Source organism: Caretta caretta, chromosome 14 (assembly GCF_965140235.1).
Source record: "Caretta caretta isolate rCarCar2 chromosome 14, rCarCar1.hap1, whole genome shotgun sequence".
NCBI lineage: Eukaryota > Metazoa > Chordata > Testudines > Cheloniidae > Caretta > Caretta caretta.
In genome coordinates, this window is record NC_134219.1 from 29,092,877 (window position 1) to 29,115,092 (window position 22,216).

A 22,216-nucleotide genomic window follows, 5' to 3' on the forward strand; every position below is an offset into this window, starting at 1 on the left:
GTTGGACATATGACCAGGGAAGAGTATAAATATATTGCTCGGGCATGTAGGAATGAAATTAGGAGGGCCAAATCGCACCTGGAGCTGCAGCTAGCAAGAGATGTTAAGAGTAACAAGAAGGGTTTCTTCAGGTATGTTGGCAACAAGAAGAAAGCCAAGGAAAGTGTGGGCCCCTTACTGAATGAGGGAGGCAACCTAGTGACAGAGGATGTGGAAAAAGCTAATGTACTCAATGCTTTTTTTGCCTCTGTCTTCACGAACAAGGTCAGCTCCGAGACTGCTGCGCTGGGCATCACAGCATGGGGAATATATGGCCAGCCCTCTGTGGAGAAAGAGGTGGTTCGGGACTATTTAGAAAAACTGGACATGCACAAGTCCATGGGGCCGGATGAGTTGCATCCGAGAGTGCTAAAGGGACTGGCGGACTGGCGGCTGTGATTGCAGAGCTATTGGCCATTATCTTTGAAAACTCGTGGCGAACGGGGGAAGTCCCGGATGACTGGAAAAAGGCTAATGTAGTGCCAATCTTTAAAAAAGGGAAGAAGGAGGATCCTGGGAACTACAGGCCAGTCAGCCTCACTTCAGTCCCCAGAAAAATCATGGAGCAGGTCCTCAAAGAATCAATCCTGAAGCACTGACATGAGAGGAAAGTGATCAGGAACAGTCAGCATGGATTCACCAAGGGAAGGTCATGCCTGACTAATCTAATCGCCTTCTATGATGAGATTACTGGTTCTGTGGATGAAGGGAAAGCAGTGGATGTATTGTATCTTGACTTTAGCAAAGCTTTTGACACGGTCTCCCACAGTATTCTTGTCAGCAAGTTAAGGAAGTATGGGCTAGATGAATGCACTATAAGGTAGGTAGAAAGTTGGCTAGATTGTCGGGCTCAACGGGTAGTGATCAATGGCTCCATGTCTAGTTGGCAGCCAGTGTCAAGTGTAGTTCCAGAGAGGATGGTTCTAGACTATTCTCAGTGGTGGAAGAGGACAGGACAAGGAGTAATGGTCTCAAGTTGCAGTGGGGGAGGTTTAGGTTGGATATTAGGAAAAACTTTTTCACTAGCAGGGTGGTGAAACACTGGAATGCGTTGCCTAGGGAGGTGGTGGAATCTCCTTCCTTAGAAGTTTTTAAGGTCAGGCTTGACAAAGCCCTGGCTGGGATGATTTAATTGGGTATGGGTCCTGCTTTTGAGCAGGAGGTTGGACTAGATGACCTCCTGAGGTCCCTTCCAACCCTGATATTCTATGATTCTATGATTCTATACATAGGTACAGTACAACTCGTAGCCGTCATCGTCATGTCCGAGGTGCTCCTGGCCACGTCGGCTGGGAGCACCTGGACAGACATGGGTGCAGGGACTAAATTTGGAGTGACTTGACCAGGTCATTCTCTTTAGTCCTGCAGTCAGTCCTATTGAACTGTCTAATGGTGAGCAGGCAGGTGATACGGATTGCTAGCAGTCATACTGTACCATCTTCTCCCGGGCAGGCAAGAGATGAGGATTGCTAGCAGTCATATTGTACCATCTTCTGCCAGGCAGGCAAGAGATGAGGATGGCTAGCAGTCGTACTGTACCATCTTCTGCAGAGCAGCCATGAGATGTGGATGGCATGCAGTCCTTCTGCACCGTCTGCTGCCAGCCAAAGATGTAAAAGATAGATGGAATGGATCAAAACAAGAACTAGACCAGATTTGTTTTGTACTCATTTGCTTCCCCCCCTTCCCCGTCTTGGGGACTCATTCCCCTAGGTCACACTGCAGTCACTCACAGAGAAGGTGCAGCGAGGTAAATCTAGCCATGTATCAATCAGAGGCCAGGCTAACCTCCTTGTTCCAATAAGAACAATAACTTAGGTGCACCATTTCTTATTGGAACCCTCCGTGAAGTCCTGCCTGAAATACTCCTTGATGTAAAGACACCCCCTTTTTTGATTTTAGCTCCCTGAAGCCAACCCTGTAAGCCGTGTCATCAGTCGCCCCTCCCTCCGTCAGAGTAACGGCAGACAATCATTCCGCGCCTTTTTTCTGTGCGGACGCCATTCCAAGGCAAGCATGGAGGCCGCTCAGCTCACTTTGGCAATTAGGAGCACATTAAACACCACACGCATTATCCAGCAGTATATGCAGCACTGGAACCTGGCAAAGCGATACCGGGCGAGGAGGCGACGTCAGCGCAGTCACGTGAGTGATCAGGACATGGACACAGATTTCTCTGAAAGCATGGGCCCTGACAATGCATGCATCATGGTGCTAATGGGGCAGGTTCATGCTGTGGAACGCCGATTCTGGGCTCAGGAAACAAGCACAGGCTGGTGGGACCACAGAGCGTTGCAGGTCTGGGACGATTCCCAGTGGCTGTGAAACTTTCACATGCGTAAGGGCACTTTCATGGAACTTTGTGACTTGCTTTCCCCTGCCCTGAGGCGCATGAATACCAAGATGAGAGCAGCCCTCACAGTTGAGAAGTGAGTGGCGATAGCCCTGTGGAAGCTTGCAACGCCAGACAGCTACCGGTCAGTTGGGAATCAATTTGGAGTGGGCAAATCTACTGTGGGGGCTGCTGTGATGCAAGTAGCCCACGCAATCAAAGATCTGCTGATATCAAGGGTAGTGACCCTGGGAAATGTGCAGGTCATAGTGGATGGCTTTGCTGCAATGGGATTCCCTAACTGTGGTGGGGCTATAGACGGAACCCATATCCCTATCTTGGCACCGGAGCACCAAGCTGCCGAGTACATAAACCGCAAGGGGTACTTTTCAATAGTGCTGCAAGCTCTGGTGGATCACAAGGGACGTTTCACCAACATCAACGTGGGATGGCCGGGAAAGGTACATGACGCTCACATCTTCAGGAACTCTGGTCTGTTTCAAAAGCTGCAGGAAGGGACTTTATTCCCAGACCAGAAAATAACTGTTGGGGATGTTGAAATGCCTATATGTATCCTTGGGGACCCAGCCTACCCCTTAATGCCATGGCTCATGAAGCCGTACACAGGCAGCCTGGACAGTAGTCAGGAGTTCAACTACAGGCTGAGCAAGTGCAGAATGGTGGTAGAATGTGCATTTGGACGTTTAAAGGCGCGCTGGCGCAGTTTACTGACTCGCTTAGACCTCAGCGAAACCAATATTCCCACTGTTATTACTGCTTGCTGTGTGCTCCACAATATCTGTGAGAGTAAGGGGGAGACGTTTATGGCGGGGTGGGAGGTTGAGGCAAATCGCCTGGCTGCTGGTTACGCGCAGCCAGACACCAGGGCGGTTAGAAGAGCACAGGAGGGCACGGTACGCATCAGAGAAGCTTTGAAAACAGTTTCATGACTGGCCAGGCTACGGTGTGAAAGTTCTGTTTGTTTCTCCTTGATGAACCCCCCCGCCCCTTGGTTCACTCTACTTCCCTGTAAGCTAACCACCCGCCCCTCCTCCCTTCAATCACCGCTTGCAGAGGCAATAAAGTCATTGTTGCTTCACATTCATGCATTCTTTATTCATTCATCACACAAAGAGGGGGATGACTACCAAGGTAGCCCAGGAGGGGTAGTGGAGGAGGGAAGGAAAATGCCACACAGCACTTTAAGCACAGCACTTTAAAAGTTTACAACTTTAAAATTTATTGAATGACAGCCTTCTTTTTTTTGGGCAATCCTCTGTGGTGGAGTGGCTGGTTGGCCGGAGGCCCCCGCACCGCATTCTCGGGCGTCTGGGTGTGGAGGCTATGGAACTTGGGGAGGAGGGTGGTTGGTTACACAGGGGCTGTAGTGGCAGTCTGTGCTCCAGCTGCCTTTGCTGCAGCTCAACCATGCACTGGAGCATACTGGTTTGGTCCTCCAGCAGCCTCAGCATTGAATCCTGCCTCCTCTCATCACGCTGCCGCCACATTTGAGCTTCAGCCCTATCTTCAGCCCGCCACTTACTCTCTTCAGCCCGCCACCTCTCCTCCCGGACATTTTGTGTTTTTCTGCACTCTGACATTATTTATCTCCACGCATTCGTCTGTGCTCTGTCAGTGTGGGAGGACAGCATGAGCTCGGAGAACATTTCATCGCAAGTGCGTTTTTTTTTCTTTCTAAGCTTCACTAGCCTCTGGGAAGGAGAAGATCCTGTGATCATTGAAACACATGCAGCTGGTGGATAAAAAAAAAGGAACAGCAGTATTTAAAAAGACACATTTTATAAAACAGTGGCTACACTCTTTCAGGGTAAACCTTGCTGTTAACATTACATACATAGCACATGTGCTTTCGTTACAAGGTCGCATTTTGCCTCCCCCCACCGCGTGGCTACCCCCTCAACCTTCCCCCCTCCCTGTGGCTAACAGCGGGGAACATTTCTGTTTAGCCACAGGCAAACAGCCCAGCAGGAATGGGCTTCTCTGAGTGTCCCCTGAAGAAAAGCACTCTATTTCAACCAGGTGACCATGAATGATATCTCACTCTCCTGAGGATAACACAGAGAGATAAAGAACGGATGTTGTTTGAATGCCAGCAAACATACACTGCAATGCTTTGTTCTACAATGATTCCCGAGTACGTGTTACTGGCCTGGAGTGGTAAAGTGTCCTACCATGAAGGACGCAATAAGGCTGCCCTCCCCAGAAACCTTTTGCAAAGGCTTTAGGAGTACATCTAGGAGAACCGCGAATGCCAGGGCAAAGTAATCCTTTCACATGCTTGCTTTTAAACCATGTATAGCATTTTAAAAGGTACACTCACCAGAGGTCCCTTCTCCGCCTGCTGAGTCCAGGAGGCAGCCTTGGGTGGGTTCGGGGGGTACTGGCTCCAGGTCTAGGGTGAGAAACAGTTCCTGGCTGTCGGGAAAACCGGTTTCTCCGCTTGCTTGCTGTGAGCTATCTACAACCTCCTCATCATCATCTTCTTCGTCCCCAAAACCTACTTCCGTATTGCCTCCATCTCCATTGAAGGAGTCAAACAACACGGCTGGGGTAGTGGTGGCTGAACCCCCTAAAATGGCATGCAGCTCATCATAGAAGCGGCATGTTTGGGGCTCTGACCCCCAGCGGCCGTTCGCCTCTCTGGTTTTCTGGATTGGCTTGCCTCAGCTCCTTCAGTTTCACGCGGCACTGCTTCTGGTCCCTGTTATGGCCTCTGTCCTTCATGCCCCGGGAGATTTTGACAAAGGTTTTGGCATTTCAAAAACTGGAACGGAGTTCTGATAGCACGGATTCCTCTCCCCAAACAGCGATCAGATCCCGTACCTCCCGTTCGGTCCATGCTGGAGCTCTTTTGCGATTCTGGGACTCCATCATGGTCACCTGTGCTGATGAGCTCTGCATGGTCACCTGCAGCTTGCCACGCTGGCCAAACAGGAAATGAGATTTAAAAGTTCGCGGTTCTTTTCCTGTCTACCGGGCCAGTGCATCTGAGTTGAGAGTGCTGTCCAGAGCGGTCACAATGGAGCACTCTGGGATAGCCCCTGGAGGCCAATACCATTGAATTGTGTCCACAGTACCCCAAATTCGAGCCGGCAAGGTCGATTTAAGCACTAATCCACTTGTCAGGGATGGAGTAAGGAAATCGATTTTAAGAGCCCTTTAAGTCGAAATAAAGGGCTTCATTGTGTGGACAGGTGCAGGTTTACATCGATTTAACGCTGCTAAATTCGACCTAAAGTCCTAGTGTAGACCAGGGCATTGTGAATAGTTCTCTGAAAACATCCACTCAATGTGCAGCAGCAGTCAAAAAAGCAAACAGAATGCTGGGAATAATTAAGAAAGGGATAGATAATAGGACAGAAAATATCATGTTGCCTCTATATAAGTCCATGCTACGCCCACATCTTGAATACTGCATGCAGATGGGGTCGCCCCCATCTCAAAAGAGCTATATTGGAATTGGAAAAGGTTCAGAAAAGGGCAACAAAAATTATTAGGAGTGTGGAAGGGCTTCCGTATGAGGAGAGATTAATAAGACTGGGACTTTTCAGCTTGGAAAAGAGACGGCTAAGGGGGGATATGATTGAGGTCTATAAAATCATGACTGGTGTGGAGAAAGTAAATAAGGAAGTGTTATTTACTGTTTCTCATAACGCAAGAACTAGAGGTCACCAAATTAAATTACTAGGCAGCAGGTTTAAAACAAACAAAAGGAAGAATTTCTTCACACAACACACAGTCAACCTGTGGAACTCTTTGCTAGGGGATGTTGTGAAGGCCAAGACTATAACAGGGTTCAAAAAAGAACTAGATACATTCATGGAGGATAGATCCATCAATGGCTATTAGCCAGGATGGGCAGGAATGGTGTCCCTAGCCTCTGTTTGCCAGAAGCTGGGAACGGGCGACAGGGGATGGATCACTTGACGATTACCTGTTCTGTTCATTCCCTCTAGGGCACTGGCACTGACCACTGTCGGAAGACAGGATATCAGGCTAGATGGACCCTTGGTCTGACCCAGTAGGACCATTCTTATGTTCTTATGCCCTTCATCTCTGTGTGTCTCTGTTTTCCCTCTGTACAATGGGGATAATAGCTTTTCTCTGCCAGATGATGTGAGGATATATACTTAATGAGAGGTGCTCAGATACTTTGGTGCTATAAACATCTTAGCTAGAATTTTCCAAATATATGAAAAGTAAGTCTTTGATTATGAGCAACATGTAATATTTATATACCTCTATTTAATTATGGACATATTTATTACAAAAGACACTAGACTAAAAGTTATATGGGCTTGTCTATACAGGAAAGATAGACCAGTATAAACTAATGTGTGCGTTTAAACCTTCAGGGCTTGGCTACACTTGCGAGTTAGTGTGCATTAAAGCAGCCCTGGGTGCCCTAGCTCACTCCCCGTCCACACTGGCAAGGCACGTAGAGCTCTCTGACTCCGCAGCTAGAGCGCTCCTGGTGCTCCACCTCGGCGAGTGGAATAACATTTGCTGCGCCTTGGCTACAAAGCCCGGGCGTCAGTGTGAACGAGTGTTGCGTTACTGCGCTCTGATCGGCCTCCAGAAACGTCCCATAATCCCCTTAAGTCAAGTGGCCACTCTTGTCATTGTTTTTGTTTCGCTGCAGGAATGCAGAAATGCCCTTTGAAAGCTCCGTTTCTGGCAGCCAGCTGCTTATCTGCTCCGAGACAAAGCAACCATTAGTGTGGAATGGTGTGCGTGAGACAGAGAGGCTGGGGGGGGGGGGGGGGGAGGGTGTGTCTCCTGAACTTACAAGACAGCATGCTGACATGCTCTCAGCCACCCAAAAACCCACTCTCTCTCTCCCCCACATACACACAACACACTCCCTGTCACACTCCACCCCAACCCCGCTCATTTGAAAAGCACATTGTAGTCACTTGCATGCTGTGATAGCTGCCCATAATGCACCGCTCCCAATGCCGCTGCAAGTGCCGCAAACGTGGCCATGCTACTGCGCTTGAAGCAGTCAGTGTGGACAGACTGCAGCTCTTTCCCTACTGCGCTCTCCGAAGGCTGGTTTAACTCAAAGCACTCTACATCTGCAAGTGTAGCCATACCCATAGTTACACTAATATAACTCCTCATGTGGACACTTACTCCAGTATAAAAGAGTGCCCTTGGTTTAGTTTATATCATTTCGGAAGGGGCTGAATCTAAACGGGAAAAAGGCACTCTGATTTTGGTAGAATAATGTCCACATGGGGTTGGGTGGGGTTAAATCAGAATAACTACACCAGTATAATTGGTCAAACTTTCCAGTGTAGACAGTCCCTAAGGTGCTCGAGAGAGAAGCAAAAATAACATTTGAGAAAGGCCATCCTCCTTGGTGGATCAAATGAAAAGGAAGGTGTTTTATAGCAACCTCGAAAATCTGACAGCCTGGAAATCACACGATAGCAAAGAAGAAACTTGTGCTAGAGGAAAATTAAGAAGAACAAATATTTGAAATAACACGTGTAAAATAAACATTCAGAATATCTCAGGAAATAGGTTTTACAACAGACTGAGACATGGCTGCTTCGCTACTTGCGTCAATTGTGATTTTCTGGGATTAATGAATAATTTTAAGTTGCACAAGGACGTCCAACTACACAATTAGGGTGACCATACTTCCCAAAGGCAAAATGGGACAATGCGTGGGGCTGGCCTAACCCCCCCGGCTCCCCACTGCGGGACTGGCCCAAGGTGCATGCCTGAGCCCCTCCCCCCACATGGGGCTGGCCCAAGCTGCACCCGAGGCGCCCCCCCCCCCCGTGCTACTTGCCCAAGCCCTGCCTGATCCCCTACGCCAGGCGGAGGCTGATAGCACTGCTCATGCAAGTCCTGCCTCCCCCCCCCCCCCCCCGCTGCCTTCCCCCTGCATGGGGCTGGCACGGCCACTCCCCCCCATGTTCCTCTGCACCCCCCTTTTTTGACTACAGTGGCCATTTGTCCTGTTTGCTCTTTCCAACTCATCAAGTCGCCAAGACACATGGGACCAAAGCCCACTTTTCCCAAAAAAGTTGGGGCAGCCGAGACAGGGCTTAAAAGAGGGACTGTCCCGGCCAAAACGGGAGGTATGGTCACTCTAAGGACCATTCCCCTGGCCCCAACCTATCTAGCAGCACAGCTCCTGCACTCTGCCCCTCTCCTTCGCACACACGCCCCTTCCACGGCCGCCTTTTGCCCCGCTCATTGCGGGGAGCCGATTCTGAGGGCAGGGCCGGGCCGCAGAGCGCGTGTGGGAACCGCTCCCGCCTGCTCAGCGACCGCGAAGTCGCAGATTCTGGTGGGAGGCAGTTTCTGACACACACGAAACTGGGGGGCGGGGGGTGTCAGGGAGGGCAGCAGCTCTGAGGCTCGCAGCCCCCGCCCAGCAGCAGAGCTGGTGCGGAGCCACTTTCCTGCCCGGCCCCGGCCCTTCCCCCGGGTCTCTCCCCTCACCTGCAGGCTCCGGCTCAGGGGCTGGTGTCGGCAGAGCCCAGGGCTGCCCCAGGGACTGTTTCCAGGCACCGGAGAAAGTCCCCCGGGGGGGGGGGGCGGATAATGCAGGTCTGCCCCGCACAGACCCCGCTGGGGAGCAGCAGCGGCTCAGCCCGGGCTCTCCGCTCACAATGAAAGCAGCAGAAGATGCTGCTGACCCAGGAAGCTCAACCCCGATATCCTGAAGAAAGACAGAGAGCAACAACAGCCTCCCCTCCCTTCGCCCTCTGCGGGAAGGGCTGAAAAACAGGATGGAGAGGGAGAGGGAAAGGACCGGAAGAGCTCTGCATAGCTGGAAAGCTTGTCTCCCTCACCGCCAGAAGCTGGTCCAGGAAAATCTATTACCTCCCCCAGTTGTCTCTCTAATATCCTGCCACCCCAGGGCTATAACAGGGCGTTACCACATCCTAACGCACATACACAAAGGGGCAGAATTCACACTGTCCCCACCCTCTTGATTCTAGCCCAGCTGTGAATGTTTGAGCAACCTTAATCATGTTCATTTTTTGTTCTATGTTCTAGTTCCTGTAGGGAATATCGCTGTAAATCCTCCCCAAAGTGCTGCTCTTCTGTAGAATTACTGAACATGGAGATCTAACTCTCCCAGTCTTAGCCTTTTTCTCACCAGTAATCAAGCACAGCTGTAATACCAGTCAGATTTTTCCCTTTTCTCACTTACTGGAATTTTACACAAAATCCCCTTAGATGCTGGTCTCTTTCTACTTATCGATTATTAATATATTGGCAAAATTACTTATTTATCTCTCTAAATATCTAATAATAGAATCATAGGACTGGAAGGGACCTCCAGAGGTCATCTGGGGGGGGCTCTGCATTTTAATTTAATTTTAAATGAAGCTTCTTAAACATTTAAAAAACCTTATTTACTTTACATACAACAATAGTTTAGTTATATATCACAGACTTATAGAAAGAGACCTTCTAAAAATGTTAAAATGTATTACTGGCACTCGAAACCTTAAATTAGAGTGAATAAATGAAGACTCGGCACACCACTTCTGAAAGGTTGCTGACTCCTGATCTAGCCCATCCCTCACAGGTGTTTGTCTTACCTGCTCTTAAAAATCTCCAGTGATGGAGATTCCACAACCTCCCTAGCAATTTATTCCAGTGCTTTACCACCCTGACAGTTAGGAAGTTTTTCCTAATGTCCAACCTAAACCTCCCTTGCTGCAATTTAACCCATTGCTTCTTGTCCTATCTGCAGAGGTTAAGGCGAACAATTCATAGAATCAGAAGATTAGGGTTGGAAGAGCCCTCAGGAGGTCATCTAGTTCAACCCTCTGCTCAAAGCAGGACTTACCCCCAACTAAATCATCCCAGGCAGGGGTCTTCTCCCTCATCCTAGTGACATCCTTTTATGTACTTGAAAACTGTTATCATGTATATTATGTTGATATAAAATCCCCGCAGGTTTTGGTCCTTTCCATACACATTAAGTAAATATTAAATCTTAGATTTTGCAGCTATTCCCTTTAGTTATTGAATATTCTGATAAATCTCACCAGTTTTGATTTTTATCTATAATCAAACATGGTTATTGAAATCTAGGATTTTTCCTTATTGATATAAAATAGATATACCCCTCCAACATTCACCAATTTTTTTCTCTAATTATTGAACAATATAAACCCCCTAATCCAGAGGCCCCCAAACTGTGGGGAGCACTCCCCAAGGGTGCATGAAGGAACCTTCAGGGGGTGCGGCAGGACCTGGGCCAGCCCCCATGTGGAGGGCAGGGAGGGAGCACCACCCTGCTCCTCCCCATCCCCAGCCTTGTCCCCAGCTCCTGTCACGGTGCCTGACCCCGTCCCCAGCCTTGGAGGAGCTTTGCTCCCATCCCTGTCTTCAGCCTTGGCCCCTGGCTGTGGCTCCAGTCCCGGCCTTGTTCCCAGCCCCAGATCTACTCCCAACTGCAGCCCCAGCCTCGGCCCCCCTTACCCCTGTTACCCCCCTTCCCTAGCCACATCATTGATCCCAGCCCCAGCTCCGGATAGGGGTAAGGGGGGTGCAATCTTTGGGGACCACTACCTTAATCATTGGAGGGAAATCACTGCCTTGAGAAATTTTCCCATTAATGGGGAATGAAGCTCTTTAATTATCAAGTTTCCCCCTCACATCTGAAAATTAAATGATTTCTCCACTAGTTTTAATTAACATGGCATGATTGCTGCTTAAAGTGAGTTGTTCTGCATGTAACAAACATCAAAGCCAGGAGCCTCCCCCCATTTGGGGGCATGGTGTATCCCAGCTACTAATGGGGCAGTTGGCCAGAGCCTGACTGGCTGTATTTTGCCCCAGATGGAGGCAGGATGGGAGAGTCATCCCTCCAGGGGGCTGCTGTGTGCGTGACTGCATTCCTGATCCCCTTAATCAGTGTTCAGGGTGTCTAAATATTGTTGTCCTTTACAGCAATCCTGCTGTATTAACCCCTTCCATTCCCATCACCACTTTCACCCCCAAAGAATCCCTAAAGCTCCTGACAGATGGACTCTATGAGGGGTCATTAGTGGTGTGAATATGGTGGCTGCCCTATGCCAACAAGAGGGGCAATATCCCCACATGACAACTGCCAAGCTCTTGGTTTGCCCTGTGCCAGCTGTTGCTCCCCACATAGGCGGCGACTTCTGCTGGCGCCAGTGCGTGCTTGACCCGCCTCTGCCCCCGGCCCTGCTCCATAATTGATTATGCACCTTAACCAGCATTTGTTGAAGTGCTAAACCAGATTTTGACACTTCTTTGGCAGGTGCAGAGAGAACATTTTCTTCCTTTTAGTTTATTCAACTAGTTCAGTTCAATGATTAAGAACATAAGAGTGGCCATACTGGGTCAGACCAAAGGTCCATCTAGCCCAGTATCCTGTCTTCTGACAGTGGCCATCTAGCCCAGTATCCTGTCTTCTGACAGGTGCCGCACAGGGAATGAACACAACAGGTAATCATCACTTGATCCATCTCCTGTTGCCCATTCCCAGCTTCTGGCAAACAGAGGCTAGGGACATTAGTTCATTCAATGTTAAGAAAATGATTAGGAGTTGAAAAAGCAAGAAAACTTTTTGTCCCCTCTTCCAATCTATGAATACAAATGAGGTGTCACAGGGTGAGATCTACTAGTTCTGAAATCTTGAAGGGCAGAGTGACCAGAAACAATCAGTTCAGTTCCCTACCTACTGGTCACACTTCTTTTGATAAACAACTGACTTATTAAACAAAGCAGTTCTTGCATTAAAACTTTTTTCCCCTCCTCATGTACCCATCACGTTGAAGGTAGTTTTATTTAACTCATAAAAAAGTGCTGGTTTTGTGCAGTTGTAACTGAATTCCAGTTTCCAGCCAAATACAGCTGGACACAAATCACGAGTAAAATATTAATCATCTAGTAAATAAGAAATGCTTCATTCTCCATTTTCTAACACAAGAAAAAAGTACAAAGAATCTAAATGTATGTTAACTAATTGCTCAAATAAATGTGTATAGATATAGTGTAACCTGCCAGTTAGCAAAAACAAGTACTAAATTTAATATAAAGACTACATTTAATAATGTATCAACAGGTTTTAATGGGTACCAACCAATGAAAATCAACCTTTCTTTAGGACAATAACTAAAAAGTTAAAATGCAAAGTGAGATTAAAACTGATCAGTAAAATCAAGGTTTCAGTGATTTCAATTACTTTTATTTTAATTAGCAAAAACAACGAGGAGTCCTTGTGGCACTTTAGAGACTAACAAATTTATTTGGGCCACCTTTGGTGGCCTAAAACCCACTTCATCAGATGCATGGAGTGGAACATACAGTAGGGAGGTATAAATACACAGCATATGAAAAGATGGGAGTTGCCTTACCAAGTGGGGGGGGGCAGTGCTAACGAGCCAATTCAATTTAAGTTGGAAGTAGGCAATTCTCAACAGTTGACAAGAAGGAGTGGAAATCACTTCTGTTGTTTTAATTAGGCCAGTGTAAACAAGGTGGCCCATTTCAATCAGTCCACCCTGGAATAAAGCCACTGATTATTCCCTGGAAAAGAGAGACAGAGATGGGGCAATTTCCACAGATATACACTCAGTGGGACCCATGTCAATCAGTCCAGGATTAAAGAAGTCCCAGCAGGTTTCTAAGACCCTCCAAGCGGCTCAATTTCCTACAGATGTATTTCCCTTTTGAGAACTATAGACTAGAATATAACAGACCACTTCAAGGTGGTATAGAACTAACCCCAGGCCTCTTAGTGCTTCAGATCATTGGGGAAGTAACATGTGTCAACACAGTGTTTCAACTTTATATAATGTATTAAGTGAACAAAATAAAGCTAAGTTGAAGAGGAAATAAGCACATTAACAAGAGAATAATAAAGAAGTCCAGTTAATAACAGAATGATTCATAATAACATGAATCAACCATTAATTATTAGCTGAATAAGATCAATATATCAGACCATTCCCATGTGGACTCTACCAATCTGGCAGGCAGCAGTTCATTTATCTATCAGCCCAGGCAATAGGGAATTTTGCCAGTTAGGTCTAAGCTTGTATTCCAGCCAAAGGCTTGATACAGAAGAGAAGGAACCAACCCTCAAGACACAACTAATGTGTGGACCATAATTTAAAATGCTAGCATTGAGCTGTTTTTGCCCAGATTTCGTGTTTAGATGATCCCCTTATTCACTGAGTGAGCAGCATCGGACCCAGGAAGCTCAGCCACTGAGCAGAGAGAGAAAGCAAGCAGCCTCCCCTCCCTTAGCAATACACAGAGCCCTCTGATAACAACTCTGTATTGCTGTGGGATTTTAAAAGCTGCTGTGCCCCACCACAGAGGTGGCTGCATTAGGGAGCCCTGAGTAGCAGTGGCTGTTAACCAGCTGCCATACCCCACTTCAGAGCTACTTGCCCACCAGTTACCACAGATCTTCTCTTTCTGCAAGCCACCAGTTGTTTATCTCTGTTTTCCCGGTCACCGACGGTCACCGACCCCTGCTCTGGGCTCCCCTGCAGTCTGGACCTTATCTCCTCCTCCTTATCACCGAGCCCAGTGGGGTTGGTTCTCTCGGGATAAATAATCCTCCAGTGACTGCTCCCTGGCTGTTATTCCAGCATCAGAAGACTCCTGAGGTCTCCCATTCCCTTTCAGGTTGAGCTGTGAAACACACACACAGAGGTGCAACCTGCAACTGGGGAACTAGGAAGGTGAGTGTTTGATTTCCACCAGCTCTTAGACAGGCACCCTAGGTCCAAACGGTTTAATGACATCTCAGAAAGACTGAAACTGGAATCTCTCTCTTCCCCTCCCAAAGCAATTCCCCCTCCCCCTTACACAGCCTTTCAAGCTGCTTTAAGGGATGGGAATAGAATAGTTTCTAAATCCCAGCTCCCTTGCTCTACCCTACTAGACTCCACTCCCACCCAAGAGCTAGAACCCAGGAATCTGGGCTTCCAGCCTCCCCCCATCTCCAATCCACTACCCCACACTCCATTCCCCAAACCAGGATTAGAACCCAGGAGTCCTGTCTCCCAAACCCCCCTGCTCTAACCCATTAGACTCCCCTCCCCAAGCTGTGATAGAATTCAGGAGTCCTGATTTATATTCCCCTTACCTGTAACCTCAACACCAAACCATCCTCCCTCTCTGCCCAAAGCTAGGGTTTAAGTCACAATACGGATACCTGTGCTGTATACTGGGAGTCAGGACTTGTGGTTTCTATCCCTGGCTTTGGGAGGGGAGTGAGGTAGAGTGGAGTGGTTAAAGAAGGGGGGCTGGGTGTTCAGAACTCCTGGGTCCTATCCCCGGCTCTAGGCCAGCACAGGTCTACTATAGGATCCAAAGGGTATGTTCATCCCAAAAGTGCATCAGCCCTGCTCTAGTAGACCTCGCCTCTGCATGGGTGAAGGGATTTCAGACTCCCTGGCTCATTCTCTCTCTATGCTCTCTCATTTTCACTGTGCTGGCTTGGGGGGTGAGGGCTCCAGCTGAGGGTGTGGGCTCCAAGGTGGGGCCAGGGATAATAGATTTGAGGTGCAGGAGCTGGGATTGAGGGGTTTGGAGGGCGGGAGGGGGATCAGGGCTGGGGCAGAGGGTTGGGGCCCAGGAAGGGGTTGGGGTGAAGGCTCCAGGCGGCGCTTACCTCAAGCAGCTCCCAGAAGCAGCAGCACATCCGGCTCCTAAGTGGAGGAGTGGCCAAGCGGCTCTACGCACTGCCCTGTCCACAGGCACCGCCCCCACAGCTCCCATTGGCCATGGTTCCTGGCCAATGGGAGCTGCGGGAGCGGCACTTGGGGCTGGGGCAGTGTCCGGAGCCCCCTGGCTGCCCCTACGAATAGGAGCTGGAGCAGGGACATGCTGCTGCTTCCTGGGAGCCATGCAGCGTGGAAGCTAGCAGGGAGCCTGCCAGCCCTGTTGTGCGGTGCCACCAACTGGACAGTCAACGACCCAGTCAACGATGCTGACCGGAGCCGCCAGGATCCCTTTTCAACTGGTCAAAAACCGAACACCTGGTCACCCTACGCTTCCCTGATGTGAAAGGGCCTCTCCCCTGTATCAGGGAGCTGGGTAAAGGATGGAGCCAAGCTGTGAGTGTAGCAGAGACCTGGAGTTACTGACTGGGGGAGGGGTGTTTGTTAAAGGGGATCACGGATAGTTAAGGGGACTCCTGCCCTAAGTTCCCTCTAAGCTGCGCGGCCGCACGGCCGTGCAGCAGCCTATTAAGCATCGCACAGGCGCTCAGGGCTGTGGTGTAGAGAGATGCCTCTCCCCCAGCCCCAACCCAGCCCTGCCCCGGACCTGACACAGCCAGGGAAGAGGCACCCCTCCCCTGGCCTCAACCCAGCCCCAGCCTTGCCAGCAAGTTAAAGAAGTATGGGCTGGATGAACGGACTATACGGTGGATATAAAACTGGCTAGATCGTCGGGCTCAACAGGTAGTGCTCAATGGCTCCATGTCTAGTTGGCAGCCGGTATCAAGCAGAGTGCCCCAAGAGTCGGTCCTGGGGCAGGTTTTGTTCAATATCTTCATTAATGATCTGGAGGATGACGTGGACTGCACCCTCAGCAAGTTTGCAGATGACACTAAACTGGGAGGAGCGGTAGATACGCTGGAGGGTAGGGATAGGATACAGAGGACCCTAGACAAATTAGAGGATTGGGCCAAAAGAAATCTGATGAGGTTCAACAAGGACAAGTGCAGAGTCCTGCACGTAGGACAGAAGAATCCCATGCACTGCTACGGACTAGGGATTGAATGGCTAGGCAGCAGTTCTGCAGAAAAGGACCTAGGCATTACAGTGGACGAGAACCTGGATATGAGTCAACAGTATGCCCTTGTTGCCAAGAAGGCTAACGGCATTTTGGGCTGTATAAGTAGGGGCACTGCCAGCAGATTGAGGGATGTGATCATTGCCCTCTATTCGACATTGGTGAGGCCTCATCTGGAGTACTGTGTCCAGTTTGGGTCCCACACTACAAGAAGGATGTGGAAAAATTGGAAAGAGTCCAATGGAGGGCAACAAAAATTATTAGGGGACTGAAGCACATGACTTATGAGGAAAGGCTGCAGGAACTGGGATTGTTTAGTCTGCAGAAGAGAAGAATGAGGGGCGATTTGATAGCTGCTTTCAACTACCTGAAAGGGGGTTCCAAAGAGGATGGATCTAGACTGTTCTCAGTGGTACCAGATGACAGAACAAGGAGTAATGGTCTCAAGTTGCAGTGGGGGAGGTTTAGGTTGGATATTAGGAAAAACTTTTTCACTAGGAGGGTGGTGAAGCACTGGAATGGGTTACCTAGGGAGGTGGTGGAATCCCCTTCCTTAGAGGTTTTCAAGGTCAGGCTTGACAAAGCCATGGCTGGGATAATTTAGTTGGGGACTGGTCCTGCTTTGAGCAGGAGGTTGGACTAGATGACCTCCTGAGGTCCCTTCCAACCCTGATATTCTATGATTCTATGACCTGCTGCGGCCAGGGGAGAGGTGCCTCTCCCCTGGCCCCAACCCAGTCCAGCCTCTGACCTGCTGTGGAGGGGAAGAGGCACCTATCTCGTGGCTCCAGTCCCAGAGCTGATGCAGCAGGGAGAGGCGCCTTAGCCCCCCAGCCCAGGTGCTGCTGTGGGGAGAGAGAGCTGGGGGGAGTCTTCTCTTCCCGCCGTAGCCTGCACCCCAAGCCCCTCATCCCCGACCCCACCCCAGAGCCCGCACTCCCAGACAGAACCCTCACCCCCCCGCACCCCAACCCTCTGCCCCAGCCCTGAGCCCACTCCTACACTCCGAACCCCTCAGCCCCACACCCCCCATATGTGCACCAATATGGAGGTGAAGTGTCACACATCACCTCCATATTGGTGCACATAACAAAATTCATTCTGCACATGCATGGGAAAAATTAGAGGGAACACTGCTGAGGCCTGCCTATAGGGGCCTCTTCTCTGGGGGATGCACCAGGACTTCTAATGTAGCATCCCAAGACAGACTTGCTAAGTGTCACACCTGCTGTTGGTCTGTCCCGTAGGGTTGTTAAAAATGTCACACTTTGTTTGAGAGACAAGGTGGGTGAGGTAATATCCCTTATTGGACCAAGTTCTGATGGGGCGAGAGCAGGGATTTCCTCCCCTCCACCCCACCCCACCCGCACCATGGTCAACTAGCGCAGTGTTGCCAATTTAGTTGTTTTCCAACTAGATCTAGGTGTTTTAAAACTTTTCTAGTTGGAAAAAAATTCCATGTAGTCGTTGGTTGGAAATTTGAATTGAAATTGACACATTAATACGCACTTTAAAGGCATATACGTGATCAACTATTTGTGTCTGAAAAAAGCATAATAGGTTTAAAAGTATGAACACAGACAAACTTCCGCACACTGCTGTCAGCACGTTCATTTTGGAGATGTTGGCCCACCTCATAATTTCAAATGAAGATTTCTAAACACCAATAAATCATCAGAAATTCAAACGCTGATGTTTACTGGTATTTTATAATGTTTAAAATGGGGGGCTGGGAGTTAGCGCCGAATCGCCTTGCCCATGAAAACGTACAGCCCATCTTCACCCTCATGGTCTCACCCCTCGGCCCTCACCCCCCTGGAAATTCAAACACCCCCTCTAATTACAATTCTCCGGGGAAAACACAGAGAGAGACAAGCTTTTGAGCTCCACAGAACTCTTCTTCAGGGCTGGGAGAGGATCTCACAGCTAAATGCAAATTGGAACAGATTATTTAGCATATGCAGTTAACCCATATTGTAAGGGACCATTGAAGGTAGAGTGGCCTTATAACACCTCATAGGACAAAAGGGGAGTTGGTGGGTTACAGACTGTTGTAATAAGCCATAAATCCAGTGTGTCTGGTCAGTCCATGATTTTTAGTGTCTAGCAGAGTAATGAATTTAAGCTCCCAGGCTTGTCTTTTGGTAGTTTTGTTCAGGTTTCCTTTGAGGAGGAGGACTGATAGGACACCTGGGGGAGTCAATTATTTTTTGTCAAGGTCCAAATTTCTTGGTCAAGCAAGGGATAGTCAAGGTCCAGACTCCAGAGAAAACAATAAAACAAAAACAGCAATAATGATAAAAAGTAAATAAAAAGATTTCAGGATCCATTTTAAAGCATCTGGTGGTCTGGATTTGACCTACAGTCTGCCTATTAACTACCCCTGGGTCAGACATACAGTGATCACTTTGTGACAAGGGTTCACCCACAGGTGATAATTGGGACTGACAAAGCTACAGCTACATTGCATACACCTGGTTTGAGGGAGACAGACTCCTTCACACTCTGCCCAGTAGCAGAGGGGAAAGGTGCACTCAGTTACAGAGTAAGGAACTTTAATCCTACTTCTTCTACACAATGCTCTTAACGCTCCTCTGAGCATCACAGCCCTGGTTCACCAATTCCTCCCACCCCAACTTTAGGGGAGCTATAAAGTAGCATTTGCCCATTCCCCCCCGCCCCAGTTACGTTAGCTATAACTAGACATCTGTCAGGTGGGGGATTCCAAGGGTTGGAAGAGGGGTTCCCAGGCCCTATCCACCAATACTCCCTCCAGAGTTAGTCCCTGGAACAAGCACCACACTTAACAACAGCGCGACACTGTTACCGAAGCCAGGAGCAGAGCCAGGTCAGGATCTCTAGCGGGGGTTACACAGATTTGGCACAGCATACAGTCAACCGGCTCTACTCTCCCACACATTCCTCACCCTTTAGCCAGTAGCTACTAGATATAGTGTTTGACTGGCACTTCCCCCAGCCAATCAGGTTTGTACAGAGTAGCTGGTGGAGAAGAGACAGGAAGGGGCTGTTTCGCAAGCACAGCACAAATTCACATCAAGGAGAGCTAGGAAAAGAACTCAGGTCCCTACGAGAACCAAATATCCACTATTTTGCAACAACACCTTTAATCGGAAAGAGGCCACATTATCTGCTTTCTCTGTTAACACAAGGTGGCTCTTTTTGTCCAGGGGTAGTGTCCCTCTGGATCTCCTGGGACCAAACCAACCTGACCTATCCAGAACAAAATCTGCTGGTTTCTGTGCCATGCTGTGCCCAACACAGGGCTAAACCATTCTTCTTCTTCTGTCAATATGCTCATTGGGTTAGATGGAGCTGTATTGATACAGGGATTAGTTGCAGTAAGTGGCCAGAGCTTGCCCTGGCATCAGAGAAGAGCCAGGGCTGCAGTTAGAGGGATTCCCCTTTTATAATTAGGGTGATGCAGTGTCCCTATAGACACTGCCTTATTTACACCCCCTCCTGTGGCTGCCATCCTTGTCAGTTTCAGGGCTGTCTCTGGCTCAGAGCAACAGCTGGGACTCACAGCTGGAGCTCTGAAATTTACAAGAATGTCAATTTCACGCTGGTAGGTTCCCTGCTGTGAAATTGACCCTGTGGTGGGTTCACAGCTGCCCCAGCCAGCTGTCAGCTAGGCACTGGAGGCTCCCCACCTTCTGAGGCTGGTGCAGAGCTCAATTTCACAGCAGTGAAATAGACATCCTTGTCAGTTTCACAGTTCCAGCTGTGAGTCCCCCACTGCTGCTCTGAGCAGAAGGCAGCTGGAAAATTCACTGCTGGTAGGCTCCCTGCTGTGAAATCAAGCCTGTGCAGGGGGTGGCCAGGGAGCTCCAGCTGTGAGCCCTGTGTGCTTGTCAGTGTCCCACAATGCTCCACTTCAGCTAGTGTAAGCGTTCCTGGTGAGGATGTGCGCCACCAGCAGAAGGAGGGTAGTACAGACACCCAGAGCCCATTGAATTATTGCGGAAGCTGTAGATCGACCAAAATTAAGTTGAGCTAATTTTGTAGTGTAGACAATACCCCAAGTGTGCATGAGGATTTAAAAAAAAAAAACTCACGGAGTTGCAGGGCTGCTATTATGGCTGTGAGAGGCACCTCCCCAAGCTGACGCTTCACTAGGTGTGTTGGGAAGGTGGAGGAATATTAAAAACATGTCACCCCTGTGACGGGTTGGATCACAGAAACCCCCTGGGGGCTGCCACCTGATGTGCCAAGACTACTTCTGCTCCTGCTTTCCTGCCCTGGCAGCTTAGGACTTCAGTGGCCTGCCTGGTTTGAGCCAGACCCCGCTAGCCTGCTGCAAACCTAGACCCAGGTCTGCACCACGTCCCCTAACAGCTGTAGGCTTAACTGAAAGCAGTTTACAGAAGTGTGCCTGTCTTTAACACTCAGATGCCCAACTCCCAATGGGGTCCAAACCCCAAATAAATCCATTTTACCCTGTATAAAGCTTATACAGGGTAAACTCATGAATTGTTCGCTCTCTATAACACTGACAGAGAGATATGCACAGCTGTTTCCCCCCCCCCCCCCAGGTATTAATACATACTCTGTGTTAATTAATAAGTAAAAAGTGATTTTATTAAATACAGAAATAGGATTTAAGTGGTTCCAAGTAGTAACAAACAGAACCAAGTGAATTACCAAGCAAAATAAAATAGAACACGCAAGTCTATGTCTAATCAAATGGAATACAGATAAAATCTCACCCTTAGAGATGTTTCAATAAGTTTCTTTCACAGACTGGAACCTTCCTAGTTTGGCACAATCCTTTCCCCGGTACAGCCTTTGTTCCAACTCAGGTGGTAGCTAGGGGGTTCCTCATGGTGGCTGCCTCTCTTGTTCTGTTCCACCCCCTTATATGATTTTGGCACAAGGCGGGAATCTTTTGTCTCTCTGGGTCCCCCCCCACCTTCAAATGGAAAAGCACCAGGTTTAAGATGGATTCCAGTTCGAGTGACATGATCACATGTCACTGTAAGACTTCATTACCCACTTGCCAGCACACATGATACAGGAAGACTAACAAGTGAAATAGAGCCATCTACAGACAATTGTTCTGGTTAATGGGAGCCTTCAAGATTCCAAAACACCATTAATGGCCCACACTTTGATAATTACAATAGGCCCTCCAAGTTATATTTTATATTTCTAGTTTCAGATACAAGAGTGATACATTTATACAAATAGGATGACCACACTCAGTAGATTATAAGCTTTGTAATGATACCTTACAAGAGACCTTTTGCATGAATCATATTCCAGTTACATTATATTCACACTCATTAGCATATTTTAATAAAATCATATAGAGTGAGTCACAACCCCTTTCTGACATCCCTCTTGCTGACTGTTAGTGCCCACCAGATGCCCACATCTGCACTAGTATTCACACACTGCCATGCACCATTCCTGCCCTCTTTCTGTGCATCTCTCCCAGTTTCCCTGGGGGTGGTTTAGGCTAACCGAAAGTGGTGGCTCACAGGGAATCCCTAGAACAAGGAGGAACGGATAGGACATCTGTCAAGTCCTTGCCAGTTTGTCTGCAGTTGGCAAAGTGGATGTGCCTCTCGCTAGTTCACATTAGCTAAATTTGGCCTATATACCACTCCCTCCTGCCTCCTGGGCTAAGGGGAGGTGGTGGGGCTGGGAGGAATGCCTGCTCCAGTTGGAGACAGCAAGGGATGGGGAGTGGAGATCTGGAGTTCCTTCCTCAGATCTGCACCATGGCAAGCTCAGAGAGGTTATGGAGTGGCCCTTTAATCTCGATGAGGGGGGTCTCCGCTGAATGAGAACCCCCTCTGGAGATGGTACAGCCTCAGGCAATAGGTCATGGCAGAGGGTGCTCCCAATCACTCCCCTCTTCCAGTCTCAGGGTGAGGGTTATGTGCAGAGGTGCTGATTTCCCCAGTCCCCGGGGGGTGCTCAACCCCTGCTCTGCCCCAGGCCCTGCCCCCACTCCACTCCTTCCCCCAGCCCTGCCTCTTCCCACCCCCACCCCATTCCAATCCCTCCCCTGCCTCTTCCTGCCCCTGCTCC

The 22,216-nt window shown here is 48.9% G+C and overlaps 1 protein-coding gene across 1 annotated transcript in view; it reads right to left on the minus strand.

Moving 5' to 3' along the window:
- Positions 1 to 8,980, minus strand: part of LOC125621849 (uncharacterized) — a 28,740-nt gene extending 19,760 nt beyond the window's left edge. The window contains 1 exon segment of the mRNA XM_075119394.1: positions 8,855 to 8,980. The gene's annotated coding sequence lies outside the window, so the exon portion shown is untranslated.
- Between the last annotated feature and the right edge of the window lie 13,236 nt (positions 8,981 to 22,216).